We start from the raw sequence: 19,570 nt of genomic DNA, 5'->3' as shown, positions 1-19,570 counted from the left end.
TCTTCTAATCTTGAAAGAAAGACTGATATTAAAGCAGGAATTACAAAGTGATTTTTAATTATGTTTATATATCCTGTAAAGAAAAATACAAGGTGGTATAAGAACAAAACAAGAAAAACTTTAATTAGTCACCTGACAGGTGAGCAAAAAAATGAGCCCAAAAGGGAATTGGAGGGACCCAGAAGTGTCCTAGGCTGAGGACATAGCATGTGCTGGGGCTGGAGTGAAGGAACTGGCATGTTGGAGAAGCAGAAAGGTGGCCAGAGAGTGGCTAGAGCTGAGTGAAGAGGAGAATCCCAGGCAATGGGGCTGAAGGGGAAGAAACTAGCCCATCTGTGGGAATGGATCTAACACTGCATAGAGACACATATCTCAAAAATTATGCCAAAGTTAGAATGAATGTGACCTCACCTCAACATTAACCCAAATTCACAATTTTCTATTTCATTTGCAGTTTATCATGCAAAAAATATCTAACTTCTTAATCCACTGGTTCGCCTTTAATTCTGACTACTCCCAACCTCTCAAATATTTCCTCAAAACAGAGTAGATTTGACCTTGGGTCAACCAGTCAGGAACCAAGCAGAGTTTCTAGGATATAAAATGTTGCAAAGGCTTCTGGGACTAAAACCTCTCCTGGAGCACAGAACAAAGGGTGGTAGAAGTGATGGGGAAAATAAGACATTTGGGCCGGGGGGGTGGGGAGGGGGCTAGCAATCTAAATCTGAGCCAGTAACCTAATGTACATTCTTTTTCTCTTTTTTTTATTGATTTTTTACAGAGAGGAATAGAGAGTTAGAAACATCGATGAGAGAGAAACATCAATGAGCTGCCTCCTACACATTCCCTACTGGGGATGTGCCTGCAACCAAGGTACATGCCCTTGACCGGAATCGAACCTGGGACCTTTAAGTCCACAGGCCAATGCTCTATCCACTGAGCCAAACAAGTTAGGGCTAATGTACATTCTTGATAGCCTATAATTAAGTCACTGCCCCTTTCTCCACAATCTGGTCTAGCAAGACCTGTTTTTCTAATTACTCCCAATTTACAAAGGAGCCATAAACAAAGAATGTAACAGCTTAGCTAGAGGGGAGGTCACTGGCACCACCCAGACCAGGCATTTGGATACAATCTAACTTCCCCATTCTAACTGACTCAGGAGGGGCTGTGGAAGTCCACCACAAAAGCCTGGTAGTTAGGAAACAGATAGAAAAACAAAGAAACTGAAGGATATAAAGAGAAAGCTTCCTCCATATTGGTTTACTCAGGATTTGGAGAACTGACCCCCTGAGTCCATGTGAAACATCCTATATAATAAAAGGCCAGCGACTATAATGGCATCACAACCATAACGACCATTGACCAGTCACTATGAGGTACATTGACTACCTCTCAGTCCCTCCCCCCAGGGGTGGTGGCAGGGCGGGACTGGGGACTGTTGAGCAGCAATGGGCTGCAGGTGGTGAGAGTCCAACAGCAAGCATCACAAGGTGGGAAACTTTGTGGAGCTTCGTGGGGCAGTGAAGGTGAGCGTCGCGGAGCTTTGTGGGACGAGGAGCTTCGTGGAGCATCACGGGGTGATGGAGGCAAGCATCGTGGAGCTTCGTGGGAGCTTCACAGGGCAGGAAGCTTCACGGAGCATCATGGGGCGACGGAGGAGAGAATCACGGAGCTCATGGAATGGGGACCTTCATGGAGCATCGCGGGGCAGCAGATGCAAGTGTCAGGGAGCTTCGGGGTAGCGAGCTACACAGGGTGTTGTGGGGCATCACGGGGCATCAGACATGGCCCTGATCACAGGCTAGGCCTAGGAACCCTACTTGCACACAATTTTGTGCACCGGGCCTCTAGTCCTATATAATAAAAGGGTAATATGCAAATATACCTAACAACAGAACTGAACAACCAAAGGGTAATATGCTAATGATATGCTAAGGCTGCTCAACTGCTCACTATGATATGCACTGACCACCAGGGGGCAGACAGTCAACTGGTCAACCAGTCACTCTGATGTGTACTGACCACTAGGGAGCAGAAGCTCTTACCGGTAGGTTAGCTTGCTTCTGGGATCCGGCCAATCAGGACCAAGTGAGATGTGCCAGACATGCCCTGGAGCCCTCCTGCGGTCCCTCCACTGCCTGATTGTGCACCGGTGGGGTCCCTCAAACTGGCCTGCACCCTCTCAAAATCCAAGACCCCTTGGGGGATGTCGGAGAGCCAGTTTCAGCCTGATCTCGCAAGCCACTCCCCTTGGGAGAGCGCCAGATGCAGGGCCAATGGCTGGTGAGCACTGCTGTGGCAGTGTGAGCCTCTCCCAATCAAGACTGATCGGGTGTGAGCCCGCGGCAGGCACAGTGGGGCTGGGATGAGTGGGAGTGGCAGGTAGGAGCTGCAGGCAGCATTGGACTGTGGGTTTCGGCCCGATCCTGCAGGCCACCCAGAGGGACCCCGCCCGTGCACAAATTCGTGCACCAGGCCTCTAGTCTGAAAATAAATGGGTTTATCCTGGACCTCCAAGTACTCCTGTGTATTTTTCTGTCGCCTGGTGAATTCTGGAACAGAAGAACAAAGTTGGAGCCTGGTTCACTCACTTTCACTCTGAGGATAAAAGTTCTGCCCTACCTCCTTACCCTTAGCATCTAAGTAGGTTAGGTTGACCCAGGCATTCCACAGGTTCCTCTATCCCCTTTTCTGTCTTACTCTCCAAAGTCTTTATCTCTATTGTTTTGAAATCTTTTGACATTCGAATTAGGATCAAATGTGCTTCATATGCAAATATTTTACTGGTTCTCTGTGTAAAATCCTAGGCTATAAAAAAGAAAAAGAAAAGAAAAAGAAAATCTTAAAAACTCAAACTCTGTGCCCACGTTGATTCAAAATGTGTGTGATTGTGAGTTTGGCAGTTGCTCACAAAAGGCCAATCTGGAAGCGAGACTACTAGTAAACCCCTTCTTACTTCTCCGAGGCTCATGTATGTGGACAGATTGAGATCGTACCGATTTTTTCCTATATCCTGTCGAGCCGAAGAATCAACATGCAACCACGTCCGTGCTGCTTTCCTCCTGTGGTGCTCCTTTGCCAAACCAGCAGCACAACATCCCATCTCAGACTCCTGGCTGTTGTGGGGTTCCCACCATAACACACACCCTAATCCTTTCCATGATTCAGGGTCCTTTTTCTTACTCTTACCAGCATGTGACACTGTGGTCCACACTGTTCAGTTCACCTGAGTCAACTCTGAGGTCAAAAGTCTCCAGATCACTCCTGTTCTCAGGAAGTCACTTTATCTGGGAGAGTGATACCATTCAACATCAATTTTCGGAGTTGAAACATAATGTCCAATTGAAACATTTTGCATTTTAAGAGCTCAGTTTCTCCCCTGGGTTCTGTTATCTTAAAACTTTGCCTAAACATTTCCTGGAGGCAACCAAGTTTTCTTAGTGCCGGGCAAGCTGCTGTGAATGGCTTCACAAAGCCTTTTCTGAGAGTCGCCAACTTCCCTTTTTTCAGCCTACGTGTTGTACACTTAAGTGCATGCCAGGAGCATTCAAATCGAATGACATTTCCAAATGCAAGGTTTTTAAATGGATAAAGAAACAGAGAAAGCTGCAGATGCTCATGGGCTTGGGTAGCGCAGGTTTCTCCTTCCAGGTCTGAGCCTCGTCAGCCCCTCCCCAGACGACCCCTGCAGCAGGCCAGCCCATGCTCCAGGGTAACCGGTAACCATGTGCAACCAAAAGGTGATCAAAACCACCCACAGGTCAGAGGAGGTGCATTAGGACTTCATGGAATGTGCTGTTCAGGCGCTGGGGAAATATAACCTAGAGAAGCATATTGTGGCCCCACATTAAGGAGTTTCACAAGAAGAACCCCACCTGGCCCTGCATCGTAGGGAGGAACTTCAGAAATTACCTGACACATGACACGGAACACGGCATCTACTTCTACCTGGTCCACGGCCATTCTGTTCAAATTGTTTAAAGCATGGACTGTGCCGCATACCCAGTAATCCATCCACAAACAAGGACTGCAGCCCAGATCCCATACCAGAGACTAAATCTTCAACCTTGCCTAAGGAACACCTTGATCTTGAACCTTTATTGTGTTGTTTTGATCAGGGCATTCTCTGTGCTCATTTGTTGTGGTTATACAACAACTAGAGCCCGGTTTTGATCAGGGCATTCTCTGTGCTCATTTGTTGCAGTTATACAACAACTAGAGCCCGTTGCACGAAGAGATTTATGCAATAGGCCTTCCCCTCCCCTGGCTGCCGGCACTGGTTTTCCTCCGGCACCCGGGACCCAGGCCTTCACTCTGGATGGAGCCTTCAGTCTTCGCTCCACTGCTTCGCCCCTACGTATGCAAATTAACCACCATCTTTATTGGGTTAATTTGCATGCTCTCCTGATTGGCTGGTGAGCGTAGCAGAGGGATGGTTAATTTACATGTTTGTCTATTATTAGTTAAGATTAGCAAAACAAACCAACAAACAGAGAAAGCTTAACTTGAGGTAATAAAGTGAAAACAAAGCTTAGAGTTCCAAACTCACCCTAAACAGTGAACCCTACGAAAGCTACTCTGCCTTTGCATGTTGATGCCACTTTATAGCATTCTTTCGGAGATAAGTTGGATTAACACATGTAATTCACGTATTACCTTTAGCTTTCCTAATGTCTAACTAGCCAGTGCCATAAGACAGGAAGTAACTCATGTTCTGCTTTTTTGAATGAACTGATGGAGATTCATTGTTTTATGCAGTCAATTATAAGTACAGGCAACAGCCAAATAGGTAAGCTACTCAAAGACAAAAAAAAAAAATCCTCAGGTCACTGAAATGGCAATTAGCAAGTATTGTAGGGAGAAGGAGGAGAAGAAGAAAAGGGTGGAGGAAAAAGACCTGATGAGGCAAATTGCCTTTAATTATCCTTAAACATTTTATTCTCTTCTTTTGATGCCTAAGACTCCCTGCAGTTCCAAAAAAAAAAAAAAGCCTAGGTTTTGTTGTGCTCTTTTAAACAGGAACATAATAGCCGCTGTGGAAACATGTTCTTAATCAAAGGTATTAAACTCCTGGCTGCTCTCCTTCGTTGGAAATTGCCCAGGTTCATTATTATCAAGGGGAAGAGAAGTCTAGTCACTATTTAGTTCCCATCTTCGTGAATTAAAATATTAATTACAAAATACGTTATTTTTATCTTATATCTTAAGCTATTAGTTACTGTGGCTAGGGAGAGAAAAAAAAAAAAAAAGGACTCACTTTGTGCCAAAGTAATTTTCCTTAAAAAACCTTCATGGTTACTTTCTGGTTCCTGGGAATCAAATCAATACATGAAATGCTGCATTTTGAGAGCCATCTGAATATATTAGACAGCGATTTAATTTATTTTTTTGTCTCAGAGATAAGTGTGCAATTACAGTCGCCGTGTCCGCACACCCAGGACAGGCGGCCGCTCAGACAAGGCCGTTTGCCGCGGCGATGCCGGGCAGAGCTCGAGAGGAAAGAACATCTCCTTTTCATTTCCGCTGCACAATGCAGCAATCGATCTTATGCCCGGAGACACACACGCTCAGCCTCTGGGAAAGAGGCAAATAAAGCCACAGAATAGACATCAGAGCCAACTAAACGCTCGTTGTCTGCCTCTTCAAAGACTCAAATTACCAGCAAAGTATGGAGGTGACCGGAGAAAGTTGTAAGAAAGCCATTGGCCAGCAAACCCGGGAAGCACATGCAGATTCCCTTCCTGCCCTGCTTGAAGTCATCACAGAATACAACATAGCTGGCCTCTGTGACAGGTGGCAGTCGCACACAGTAGTCGTGCACTGAGGGAGTGTATTTGGAGAGGATCTAAAAGCCACCATCCTCCTTGCAAAATGTTCTGTTTTTTTTTTTTCCTTTTCCTACTGCCGGCATGGTTCCTGAAATTAGATCCCAGCTCCCTTGACATGTGGGAGAATATTCCGTGTAAGAGGTGACAATTTAATTTCAGAAGCAGCCAGAGAGATAAAGACTTTACAGCAGACACTATTTATTAAGTGCCCACTATGTACTAAGTACTTTACATATATTAGTTTCTTGAATCATTACAATAATCTTATGATGCAGACAGTTTTCGCAGCACCGTGTTACTCAAGTGAAAACTGAGGCTTAGAAAGATTAAGTCTCTTGAACAATTGGCAAGTGATACAGGGAAGATCTAAATCCAGGTGCCTAATTGTAAAGCCCTTGTTCTCACCATATCAGCCGCCTTCTGTCTGACAGTATGTGTTGGGGTACGAGGGACGGAGTGCTGCTGGGCACTGAAAAACAGAGAGAGGACCAGAAAAAGAGGTGAAGGGGCATCGGAGAGAAGGGAGACTCAGCCCTAAAGATGCTGATTCCCGGAAGGGAGAACCCCCCCTTGCCAGACCGCCAGATGGAAGCACTGATGCTCTGTCTGCTCAACCCTCCCACTAACCATCATCCAAACCAACCTTCTTCTCGGGGCTTGTGCCTTGGTCCCATTGAACTGCACAAAACCCACCATCACTCCGGGTGAGTAAAGCAGTTGCAATTCTTCCACCAATGCTATTCCTGTGTCCTTGGTGAACTTTAGTCACATGTCCCTCCTCTCAGAAAGGGGCCGGCTCACTGGTCTCAACATCTCAGAGGCACTGGGAGGCAGGACGGTGCAGGGAAGTGGGGCAGGGCATGGCCGTGTAGCTGCTTATTTCTCATCGGAAACCTGGGGTCAATAATGGTGCCTCCTTCACAGGATCCCAGTGAAGTGACTAGCAGATAGAAAATGTCAAATGGATGCTAGCTATTGATTGTAGTCAGTAATAAACAATTGAGTTAACTGGGCAGGATAGCATTTCTCAATGGTGTCCTGTAAAACAACTCCTGAGCCAAATGAGTTTGGAAAACATGGACTATTGGAACTGCTCTTGGAAATGCACCACGCCGCTTAGCTGATAAAAGACTCCTCCTGAACCGCAGGACTCCTCCCGAACCCACCTGGAACATGTTCGTTCCCTGAAGCACACCTGAGGGGTTAGTGTTCCAGAGATTTCCCCCTGGGAATATGAACCAGAACAAAGTAATGGACACTAGTGCATTTAAGTGTTACAGATCCATACTTTGTAACCAGAACCCCCTTTTGGATTTAACTCAGCTGACCACTGAGGAGAATAGTCTTGAACAAGGTGCTCCTCTCTTAAGTCTAGTTTCTATATCCATGTTTATGAATCTGTCTTATCAAAGGTAGGGACCAGCTTTTTTTTTTTAATCCTCACCTGAGGATATTTTTTCCATTGATTTTTAGAGAGTGAAAGGGAGGGAGACAAGAAGAGAGGAGGGGGGGGGGAGAGAGAGAGAAAGAGAGAGAGAGAAAGAGAGAGAGAGAGAGAAACATAATGTGAGAGAGACACATCAATTGGTTGCCTCCCATATGTACCCCGACCAGACATGCAACAACCCAGGTATGTGCCTTTGGCAGAGAATCAAACCCTCAGTGTGAGGGGCAACGCTCTAACCACTATGCACACCAGCCAGGACAGGATTAGCTTTATTCCTCTTTGAATTTCCAACATCTGTCTCAGAGCCCAAAACATTGCTGGTGCTGAGAATACTGTAGAATGAATGAATGAAGCTCAACTTGGAGCTAGAGGCATAATACGGTGGATCCAGTAAAAACTTATCATGAACTCAATTTAATCCCATAAACTTTTGCTGAGTCCATGGGCATCCTTCTGGAAGCAGACACTGAGAGTGCCTTAGGAGTACAAGAGGTTGACTGGCAGGTATTGCCTGTGAACGATAAGGGGGAGGAAGCAGGCTGCATTGCATACCTGATACTCAGCCAACCTAATGGGGAGCTCCGCAGCAAACACTGCAAATAGCACAGAGTCCAGCCCTAGCTCCCGCGCTGGGCTCGGGCATTGGCTGGAGGCTGCCCAGAAGAGTGTGACTTTGGGTCAAATGCTGCAGCAACAGCGAATCCCTAAAGCAGAGTATCAGCCAGCTCTTTCCTCACAGCTGAATGGGGAGTTCTTTTATGAATGAGATGCAGCCGAGCACTTTTGTGGTGGCCACAATGAGGCTCTTCTATGTGCCTGGCTCAGTAGGTCCCAAGATGAGCAAGGCTTAAAGTTTACACTAGACTGTAGCATAATAGGGAAATAAACCATTTATTTAAATTCATCTAAGTAGCCAGTATGTGAATAGTTCTCTAAGGAAAGAAAACTCTGCTATGGGGTGATTGATTAACAATGTCTGCCATGGACAAAGGAGGAGACAGTAAGAATCCAGACACATGGATTTGCCATCCCTGGCCTACCCCAGCCCCTCTGCCAGCTCAGATCTCCTTCAAGGTCCAGCTGAAGTCTCGTATTTTTCATAATGATCTTGAACACGGTAAGTCCTCACTTAATGTCTTCCATGGGTTCTTGGAAACTGAGACTTTAAGGGAAACAACATATAACGAAACCAGTTCTACTATGGCTAATTGATGGAGACAAGAATTAAATTCCTACATCATATTTCTGGTCACAGAAACATCGCCAAAAAGACCCAAAACACTTAGTCTAATACTAAGCACTGAGATGAATGTGAGCTATACATACATTTAAGAAAGATAAATAAAAACAAGATAATTCTTTCCAACCATCTTATTCCAGTTCAGGGTCTCAGGTGGCCAGAATCTATGCCAGCAGCTCAGGGCACCAGGGGAGACCCCAGCCCGGACATGATGCCCTCCCTTGGCAGGGCGCACTCACACACGCCCACACGGACTCAGGCTGGGACAGCGTAGGCACATCAGTTCACCTCACGTGCACATCTCTGGGAGGTGGGAGGAAACCGGAGTCCCCAGAGAAAACCCACACAGATATGGGGAGAACGTGCCAACTCCACACAGCAGCCCTGGCTGAGAATCAATGATTTGTTTTTCTCATCAACATTATAACAAAATCATCTTGAATCAAACAATGTCATTTGAGAACCTACTACATCCTTCTATCCATGAAAGATCTCTCTTTTTATAACCAACTACAACATACCTTCTCATAATTAATCACGGGATTTATATTTCTTGCATTATTACCCTGCAATTGCTCCCTTCTCTTACAGCTACCCTGAATAACCAACTACAAACAATTTGACATCATATTTTCTTACCCTTCCCTTTTTGAATAACCCCACACCGCTTAGCACACTGTCAAGAAATTAGTAGTTGGTCAATGTCTAGACTAATGGTTTGATAGGAAGTCAGACACCTTGTAGCAAGAACCTGCGTGTATTATTTATTTCTTTTAGCATTAAAAAGACAGGAGTGAGCATCACCCTCACGTGGGCTGTGCCTGTGTGTCCATGTGTATGTTTCCGTTGTATGCATTCTTTTCATTGGCTCTCGTTCCCACTGGTAGATTATAGGGTGTCGAAGAGGGAAACTGGAAGCTTCGGGAACATTTATATCATTTCTAGCAGTACCATCCCCCCATCCTCTGAACTGTCTAATTTTAATTTTATAATTGAATATAAATTTCTCTGCTAGCACAATTCCAAGCATCCTGACCAACAGTGCTGCCTCACAAACCGAAGTTCCGGAGCTGCTTCTGCTACTGTCCTCTGAAATTCGTGCAGATAACAGTGCAGTCTCAAACTCTATTTTCTCTGTCAAAACCCCCTGGGGACCGGTGTAGTCAATGCTCATTTCCTTAAACTCTCCACTTCTGCTACAGGGCTCCCATCCAGCCTCTCACCAGTTCGCTCTCTACAGCAAGAAAACAAAACAGGGGAAAATAAGATTGCGATGGATCGCTTTTTTTTTTTCTTCTATAAAGCAGTTTGCTTTTGATACATCTGGCTTTATTTATCAGAGGGGAAAAAAGATATTTGATTCTAAACTTACTGAAGTTGAATCTACCCGTTCAAATTATTTTACCTTTTTTATATCGTAGCTAACATTACCAGTTCGCCAGTTTATAACATTCACAACATTTAAAGTAAATAGTAGCTTTCAGGAAAGTCTCTTTAAAGCCCATCCTCACAATTGGGCCTCATCACACTGCATGTGTTTACACGGTCACAATTGCCATCCTTACTGTAAAGCTCACTTAAAAGGGTGTCGGAAGGCAAGTGATTTGCCGGTGGCCGCAGGGAATCCAGGGTGAGGCAGGAATAGAAGCCAGCTGTTGGGACAAGCTCCCCCATCTTCTAATCACCTCAACAGCGTTCAGTCCCACACACCCCATTATTACAGAGACACTTGTCCCAGAGCCCTGTCCAATTCACCTTTAAAAAAGGGCTGTGGCCATACTCAAACCACCCTTTTCACTTCTCAACTGGATTCTGACTCATTGCAAACTCTTCTTACCAAGGCCAGGGATAGCCATTTGGTTATTTTCAGATGAAATCATCTACTTAGTAAATTGAGGGACTGTCTTTCTTTTTCAGTATAAACTATCCCTGCAAATGTTAAAGATTTTGCAAAATCACGGGTGCAGAATTTCCCCCCACTTCATGTCTTGCTGCTGTGAGTTCAGTGAGTGCTCCCCATGCGATAGGCACTGCAAAACAAAACAGGGCCCTGGCTTCAAGTTGACCATTTATTGTGAAACACACATAATTAGGCAGGCAACATGGTACATTAAGTCCCAAATACCAAGTGTCAAAGAAGTTCATAGAGCCCTGGCCGGGAGGTTCAGTTGGTTGGAGTATCCTCCCATGTGGTTGCAGGTTCAATTCCAGGTCGGGGCACATACCTAGATTGCAGGTTCGATTCCCAAATGCAACTGGTTGATCTCTCTCTCTCTCTGTCTCTCTCTCTCTCTCTCTCAATAAAAACATATCCTCGGGAGGATTCAAAAAGAAGAAGTTCATAGAAAGGGCATTTCATCCCAGCCTGGAGGATTGGGAAGACTGCTTAGAATCAAAGTTCTCAGGAAAGATACTAGGCAGATGTCATGAATTTAACTGTGTCCCCCTAAAAAAAAAAAAAAAACATATGCAGAAGTCCTAACTCCCAACACCTCAAAATGTGTACTTATTTGGTAATGTAGTCTTTCCAGAGATAATCGAACTAAAATGAGGTCTTTAGGGTGGACCCTTACCCGGTATGACTGGCATCCTTAGCAAAATGGGAAATTTAGACCCAGAGCCAGACTAACAGAGAGGGAAGATGACAGAAAGTCTCACCAAAAGATCACCACGTGAGGCGGAGAACTGCAGTGCTGCATCTATAAACCAAGAAACGCCCAAGATTGCCAAACAAACCACCACAAACCAGGAAGAGGCGAAGAATTACCCTACAGGTTTCAGATGGAGCAGGGCTCTGTCAGAACCTTGACCTCCGACCCCTAGCCTCTGGAACTGTGAGACAATACATTCCTGGTTTTTTTTAAGCCACCCAACGTGTAGTACTTTATTACAGCAGAGCCCTATACCACTAACACACCAGGACAAAAAGGAAGCAAAGGGCCTTTCAGGCAAGGAAAACCGAGAGGCAAACGCCAAGAGAGGAAACATTGCCCGTGGCTGGTTTGAGTTCAATGTGGTGACAACCTCACAGTGGACCCGGGGCCACCGAGAGCTGGGCGTGACAGAAGTCAGGGACCAGGGCTTGAGCACTTCGTATAAATATTTAGTCTACCCTTTGCTATCATGGAACCTATGGAGGGAAACACTTTTGGACATTGTGTGCTCTGTACATCTGCTGATAAGCTTTAAACCCTGCACTTCCTCTCCAGTCAGCAGCTTGAAGCATCAAAGCTTCTGTTTCAGCACCACATCAAACTCAGGAATTTCTGTTTCAGCTTCAAGGTTTAAATGTCAAACACCTGGAGATACAAAAGACACGGGCACGCGGGAGACAAGCAATGAACTGTCTCAAGGATCCCTCTGACAATAAGTATCTGATAAGTGGACCTTTATTTACATCCTGGAATGTCTCTTCCTGTTCCAAGTCTACTCCGGACAGAAATACAAAAAGCTACTTCAGTTTCATCTGAGAGGCCGCAACCCACCACAGGCCGCATGACAAGTGCAGCAAAGCCCTGAGGCTCAGGCCACAACCAGCCCCATTGCCCTCTGCTCTATACAGAGTCAGGAATAGAAGCCAGCTTAGCCCTGGCCAGGTGGCTCAAGTGGTTGGAGCATCATCCCTTACACCAAAAAGATTTTGGGTTTCATTCCTAGTCAGGGCATAATACTCAGGTTGTGGGTTTGATTCCTTGTTGGGGTGCATACAGGAAGCAACCAATCAATATTTCTCTCAACATCCACATATTTCTCTCTCTCTCTCTCCCCTCTCTCTTTCTCTCTCTCTGCCCCCCTGCCTTCCCCTCTGTGTCCCTCTCTCTCCCTTCCTCTCTCTCTAAAATCATTTTTTTTTAAAAAAAACAAACATATCCTCAAGTGAAGACAGAGAGAGAGAGAGAGAGAGAGAGAGAGAGAGAGAGAGAGAGAGATATCTTAGGTCATCACCCTGGACCCAGCAAACATGTTCCCTTGGGAATGGGCTAAAATTAGCAGTTTCAATTCCTCTTTGAAATGCCCCCACACTAAAGAAGGTATTTTTAGCAGACTTCCCATAAAGTGCAGTTTAATGCATTCATTTCCTGCCAGACACTTGACTGGAGAAAAGTTCCTACGCTCCACCAAACTGGAGCAGTCTGGTCAGCGAGGCCAGGCTCCGAAGTGCCACAGCTCCGGGACCTGAGGAAGGGAATGGCAAGGAGGAGCCGCCCTGCAGGAAGGTGTGTGAGCAGTGCAGGGTGTGCTTTTGTCCTTTGAGGTTGGGTGTCGCTTTGATGAGAGGAGCTGTGGAAACACAACAGAGAACGTACACCAGGAAAGAGCCACATGCCTGCATTTTACATGTGGTTCCTGACCGAGTCTGTGTTCAGAACGCAGTGTCTCCTTCCAGCTTCTCTGTGCAGATTGCATTCCCACTGGAGCGGTTTGAAGACTGGAGGAAAAGGGGTGGGGGCGGAAACCTGAGCTCTGCGCCCTTCCACACACATTAGGTCTTAATTTTGATGGCTTTGGGTTGCAGTTGGTTTTGTTTGCTTTGTTTTCTCTGCATTGAAGCTAAGGAAATCTAAATGCAGGTTTATTTTATTTTACTTTTTATTGTTGACACTATTACAGATGTCCCCCATTTCCAACCTCCCTTTGCCCACCTCCATCCGTCCCCGAATCCACCCCCCACCTTCATCACACTGCTGTCTTTGTCAATGAGCTATGCACTCTCTACATCATCTTTCATCCAGTTCCACCCCAACCCCCTTCCCCTCTGGCATCTGTCAACCTGTTCCATGTATTCATACCTCTGATTCTATTTTATTCATTAGTTTTAAATGCAGGTTTATTGATAGGTACAGTGCCCAATTCTACAACATCCAAATAGCAGAGGGTTTTATTTTAAGTATTACAATAAATTTTTAACCATAGTTGAAAGCTTAAAGTCAGTGGTACTCGGGCAGGCTAAATAGACATCTCAGACAGTGATTAAGAAAATTGAATTTATTTAAGGAAAAGGGGATGGGAGATGGGAGTATCCAAAGGGAGAGGTACACAGCATTGAGCCAAAAGGTATTGGGTCCATGATGGCAGCAAAAATATACTTAGGACAGTAAAACAAGGAAGAGCATAGAAGAAGCAACAGGAGAGCCTGGGCTGCTTTGGCTAGAAGGGAGCCATGGAGACATTCAAGGGATTAGCCAGGGATGAGCTGCCCCTGCCCATTGCTCCCTGGTTGTGAGTCTCGTGGGGTCCCTTAGAGGCTGCGGGATACCTGCCTGTGGGGGAATGGCAGGGGCATGCCCCTTGGAGGGAGAGCGTGCACTGGGTCCTTTGTCCTGAGCGTATTTATCTCTTTCTTACAGGTGGAAATCTTAGGGGAGGTCTCAGGGGAGGGTCTTAATAGAATGTTCATCATCTTTCCAGGTGTGCTCTTTCAGGGTCATGGTCTCCACTGATTGGTTGGTGCCAGGGCAGGGGATCATTAGTCAATGTCGCTGGTCCTGAGATAGTCACAATGTCACTTTGTCTGCTTTTGCTGCTTTCCTGGGCCTGGAACAGAAATACAATGGAGGCCTAGATGTTATTTGTAGGGAGAAAAAGTCAGGGGGTCTAAATCACCTGACCAGTGATATGCTAGAGGGGGGATAGGTTACCCTGAGGGTGAGGTTCTTGTTTTCCCAGTTTTGCCTCTTGCTAGGCCTCTGGGGCTTTCCTTCCTGGTGAGTTTCTGTACCTGGCCCGTCAGCCTTGCTCTGCTCATGTCTAAGAATAGTAATTGCATTTACCTGCCCTAATACCCCTAAATAGGGCCTTTTCCCCTTCCTTCTTCTCATAAGTCTTTGTCCATAATTTAGTAAAAAGCTTAGCTACCCCACTTTATTATAATTTAGTGTCACATCTCCCCAAGCTAGCAACAGCATTTTAATCATCTTTCAATCCCCAACTCCATAGAATAAATAAACCATTAATTTCCCCCCAAATAATGAATAGCATGTATCTTGGGCAACCACAAGGCTGCAGAGCCAAAGCTGCCATGCCAGCTCCCCTGCGTGTCCTGAGAGGTTACTGAACTCCTGCATGTGATGCTGGGAACACACAGGGACACAGGGTGGCCCCCTGGAGCCCAGCGCAGGCTTCCCCACCTCAGATTCTCCCAGGGCTTCCTCATGTGGGATTATTCCTTAGAACACAGAAAATAACTAATTAAATAAGCAGTTCAGAAGATATTGTAAAACATGGGAGCTGCAACCCTAAACTATTCTATATGGTACAGATGTTTATATACAGAATTTAATACCACATTTATATAAACTATGCATGCTAACCATAATTTCTACTCTTCATTTAAACTTGTTCATTGAAAAATGCCAGAAACTGCTTTATAATTATGGGAGCTTTATTGATAATAGTTTGTCTTAAAATTCAAAGCATTTAATTGGCTTCCCCATCCACCCACATTGTCCTGGTTTGCCTGGGGGGAAGGAGAGCATGAGTCAGCGACTGAGTGTAGGGAGAGCGCTCTGGAACCACTCGGAGGGAATAGAGCAGAGCAGGTTGCAGCACAAGGCGGGTCCATCCTGGCTCCCATCCAGAAAGGGTTTTGTTGGAGAAGTAGAGTAATGCCTCTATTAATGAAGAAGCTATGTTCAAACAGCACACTTTATTGTCAGAATCTTTACTACCATAGCTGGAGATATATGAGGCATTAGGGATATATTCCAGTATGTCAGTAGGCGAGCCAGTTATGGTCTGATCATATCATCAACACTAACTGAAATAACATCACCTGTTCTAGAAAATGAAATAATTCTGATAAAAGGAGGGTGTAATATTTGGCTGTGGGGAAGCCTGAAAGCAGGGACGTTGTAGGCTAGGCTTCCGGGTATAGAAAGTGAATATACATATGGCTCAATATCCCATTTCAAGACCTCCAACCTCCACGTAGAATCTGGAAACAAACCACCTATTCTTTATAATGAGAGATTAAAAGGAATGACTAGGCAGATTTGATAAAGAATTCAAATAGAACTTTTATAAATTAAAACAAAACTAGAACTAAGCCTTTCCATTAAGAGTTAGCAGTCATCAAAGGAGAGAGATGGTGAGGCAGTTTTTGTAAATCCAATTACTCAACAGAGAGTGTGGGACAGTGGAAAGGAAAGACAGGTTTAGAGACCAGACTACCCAGACTGTGTAAACTTGGCTAAATTAGCTCATTCACTGAATATTCAGTCTTCTTCATCATCAATAAATTAAATGCAATATTATTTACCTAACCAGGCAGTTTAAAGATTTAAGATTATGTAGAAAAAAACACTTAGCATGGTGTCAGGTATATACCAACTGTCCGATAGAAAGAGGTTATTATTACAGTTAAAATATTAAATTACATTTACCATCAGCACATCCTTGCAGAAAATGAGATTCAGTAGTATTCATGCCCAAAAGCAATTTGTTCCCTATTAAAAAAATTTCAAATGTCAGCAAACAAGAAAAAGTCCTACTTTTATGTAACAGAAAAACATATGCAAAAGGTAAGTGACTGAAAGATTACAACTACATTAAAATGTAATAAATCAATCTTTCACCAAGTGTAAATCATTGATACTAGATTCTTTCTAATTTTTATTTTATGAGGAAAGAGAAAAGATAGTAAAAGAAGGGAAATAATAGAAGTAGGAGAAGAAAGGAATAACAACCTGAAGGAAAAGAAGCCAAAAAGAAGAGAATGAGCATGGTATTAAGAAAGCCATGGAACTAGCCCAGGCTGTTGCGTGCTCGATCCCCAGTAGGGGTCGTGCAGGAGGCAGGCGATAAAAAATCTCATCACTGATGTTTCTGTCTTTTCTCTTCCTCTCTGAAATCAATAAAGATTTTTTTTTAAAAAAAAGAAATCCATGGAACTAAAAACAAAGGAACAGGATCCTCTGGAATCCAAATCTGGCTTTTGCTCCAAGTTCCTGCCAAGCTTTGGAAATCTCAGGTTTCTTCCTTGAGAGATGCAGTGTGAGCAGCAAACAGGAGATAAAACCTGAAGTGATTCAAGGTGGAAGATTTAGGAAGAGATGCTTGCAGTGAATTCCGAAGTCTCCATCCTCAACGTAAGAGTAAACTTGAAATAAAATGTGCCATAGAGTAGTAGTTAGCAAAGGGAATTTCTTGCCATGATCTTGGTTCTGGGTGGAGGAAATAAAAAAATGTCTCCTGATAGTTTATAAATGCAACTGGCCCACATAGAGGTTAGTAACCAAATCTGTGTTACCTATATTATCATAAAATAAAAATGGATAATTTAATTTAACATAAAGTGATCCGGAGAAGGTAGTTCCAATAGGTAACTACCCGAATAAAATATATATTCTCTCTAAAGAAGTTAAAATTCAACCTAGTCCTTGGAAAATAGAATTCTATAAGATATAAGGAAAATAGAGCACCCACAGTAAACAAAAGAAAAATTACAAGGCATACATGAAGAGAAGGCACCATGAATGGGAATCAGGAGAAACAACAGAAATAAGATATAGGCCCACAGGTGCTTCAGAAATTGGTAGTCTTTTACAGATATAAAATGAATGACATTGACCCATTTAAATAAAAATAAGAAAAGCATGAATATTGATTAGTGAATATGAGATTAAAAATAATGATCAAGCATATTTTTAAAAGGATCAAAATAGAACTTCTATAAATGAAAAATATTTACATTAAAGGAATCAGTGAATGGATTAAACAAAAGAACAGATAACACTAAAGAGAGAGTTAGCGAAGTGGAAAATAAAAAACTATCCAGAATGCACTCTAGAGGAACAAAGAAATATAAAATATGGACACAGATTGTCAGAAATAAACATGAGCCAATCTAATCAAAGTTCCAGATGGAATTAATAGAGAAAATAGGGAAGAGGCAATATTCAAAGAGAAAATGACAGAAATTTTTTCAGAACTGATGAAGCAACAGTAATGATCAGATGCAAGAAGCCTCAAAATCCCAAACAGGAAATCAGAAGGACATCACTCACACCGGACAATTAGAATGAAACTGAATGGCACAAAGTAAAAAAGAAGAATATAATTTCAGCCAGAGAAAAGCGGCAGTTCATCTCCAAAACAACAAGGCAATTAAGCTGATGGCTGACTTCTTCGCATCACCAATAGAAGCCAGAGGCAGTGAAATGATATCTTCAGTGTTTTGAAGGAAAAAAGAATGTTTAGCACAGAGCTTTATCTGTGTTGCAATATGGAAGCAATCTTTCTGGAACTGGGGGGGAGAAAAAGTTATTCTTAGAAAAACAAAAACTGATATTTTTACTACAAAAAGACCTTCACTAAAGGAAACTTCATGCAGAAGGAAATAATCCAAGAATCAAGAACAAATATTGAATTGAACATCTCTGATGTACCTCTTCAAATACTCTCGGTCATACCTTTGGTTCTAGCCGCATCGGCACCAGTAAATTATAGGCAGACTTTCATCAGCTTCACACAACTCAACCTCACAGCACTGCACCATTCACTTTCTCCCCTTGGAATTCTTGTTCATGGTCAGCACATGACCAGCAAGTAATTAATGCCTCAAAGAATAACCAGAACTTTTGACCAAAGGGAACTGGGAGTGAATTACTAATGTCCCACCTCCCCACACTATTTCTTAACCAAAGTTGACAGTCTGAGACTCACTTAATTAGGTTCATTCTATGGTCCTAAAAGAATATACACTCAGCCACTTCTAATAGTAGCTAACTTAGCAACCCATCTTTGTAACGGTTTCCCTGTTTCACTCCACTGTTCCTCAGCTAATATACTTCCAGATAAACTACTTGCTTCAATCTTTATATTACACCCTACTTTCTATGGAACCCAGGCTAAAACAATGATAATGATTAATTTGTTGAAGGTGGGGACACCAGGAAAGAAGGTAGATTGAAAATATTTCAAAACAAAGACAAGTTGGAGTTTCTAACGTCCTTTTATTGCTTGAGCAATGGGTAAAATGTTGAATAACTTTAGATATAGTTCATTATACATTTTTAAATAGCCATGAAATCACTAAAGTAATAGACATAAACCATATAATTTGCAAAGATGGGAGAGAGAAGAAAGATTGGAGAAGGCAGGGAGAGGTGGATTGGAACTCAGCCAATACAAAATAAGGCAAAGGGGCAGGAAAAAGGTAACAGGTGGGATACGTTTGCCCCAAATCATGGAATACACAATACCAAGAATGAAATCTAATGTAAACTATGCTTTTTGGGTGATGATGTTGTGTCAAAGCGGATTCATCAATCAGAATAAATGTACCCCTCTAGTTGGGGGTGTTGGTAATAGGGGAGACTATGCATGTATGGGATGGAGAGTCTATGGAAAATCTTATTTTCCCTTTAATTTTGCAGTGAACCTAAAACTGCTCTAAAAAAATAAAGTCTTAATTTTTTTAAGTAGCAAAAAAAGGGACAAATAGAAAGCACAAAATTAAATGAAAAGTAGAAACACTTCAAATACATCAATATAAATTGCCTAAGCTCTCCAAATAAAAGAAAAATATTATATAGATTAAAACAAAATCCAGAGATATGCTACTTACAACAGATGCCTTTAAAACATAAGGATGCAGATTGTAAACAGTTACTGAGAGAAATAAGAAAACTGAGTCTGGAGTAAGCTAAATAATATGCCCAATGTCCAAGGTTTCCAGTGCCTTTTTTCTGATCCCAGCATCCAATTGGTTTCCACTATGTCATGCCAGTTCTTCAGGGTAGGGCCACTGTCTTATTCCTCTTTGTGTAGCTATGACCCAGCTTGGCAACAAAGCCATGCCTGCTGAATTCATGCAATCAAAATAGTACACGTGTGCAATTTATCAGAAACATGTGGAACATTCTCAAAAAGAGTGACGCTTCATGTAATTTATGAAGATTGATTTGTTCTGATATTTCTAACATAATAAGTGAGCTGTATTTCTTCCTGGAGGAAAAAATCAAGACATAGCTCAACCTAGGAAACCTCTACATGTGTGGTCATTTGTAAGGTGACAGGCAAGACCATGAAATTAGGCCTTTATTTATTTAT

At 43.3% G+C, this 19,570-nt stretch overlaps 1 pseudogene; it reads right to left on the bottom strand.

Annotated features, from left to right (window-relative positions):
* LOC102757387 overlaps positions 1–3,966 on the bottom strand; it is a 38,351-nt pseudogene extending 34,385 nt beyond the window's left edge.
* Between the last annotated feature and the right edge of the window lie 15,604 nt (positions 3,967–19,570).

This window comes from Myotis davidii, unplaced genomic scaffold, assembly GCF_000327345.1.
Source record: "Myotis davidii unplaced genomic scaffold, ASM32734v1 scaffold162, whole genome shotgun sequence".
Classification (NCBI taxonomy): domain Eukaryota; kingdom Metazoa; phylum Chordata; class Mammalia; order Chiroptera; family Vespertilionidae; genus Myotis; species Myotis davidii.
This window is presented reverse-complemented; position numbering and strand designations above follow the sequence as displayed.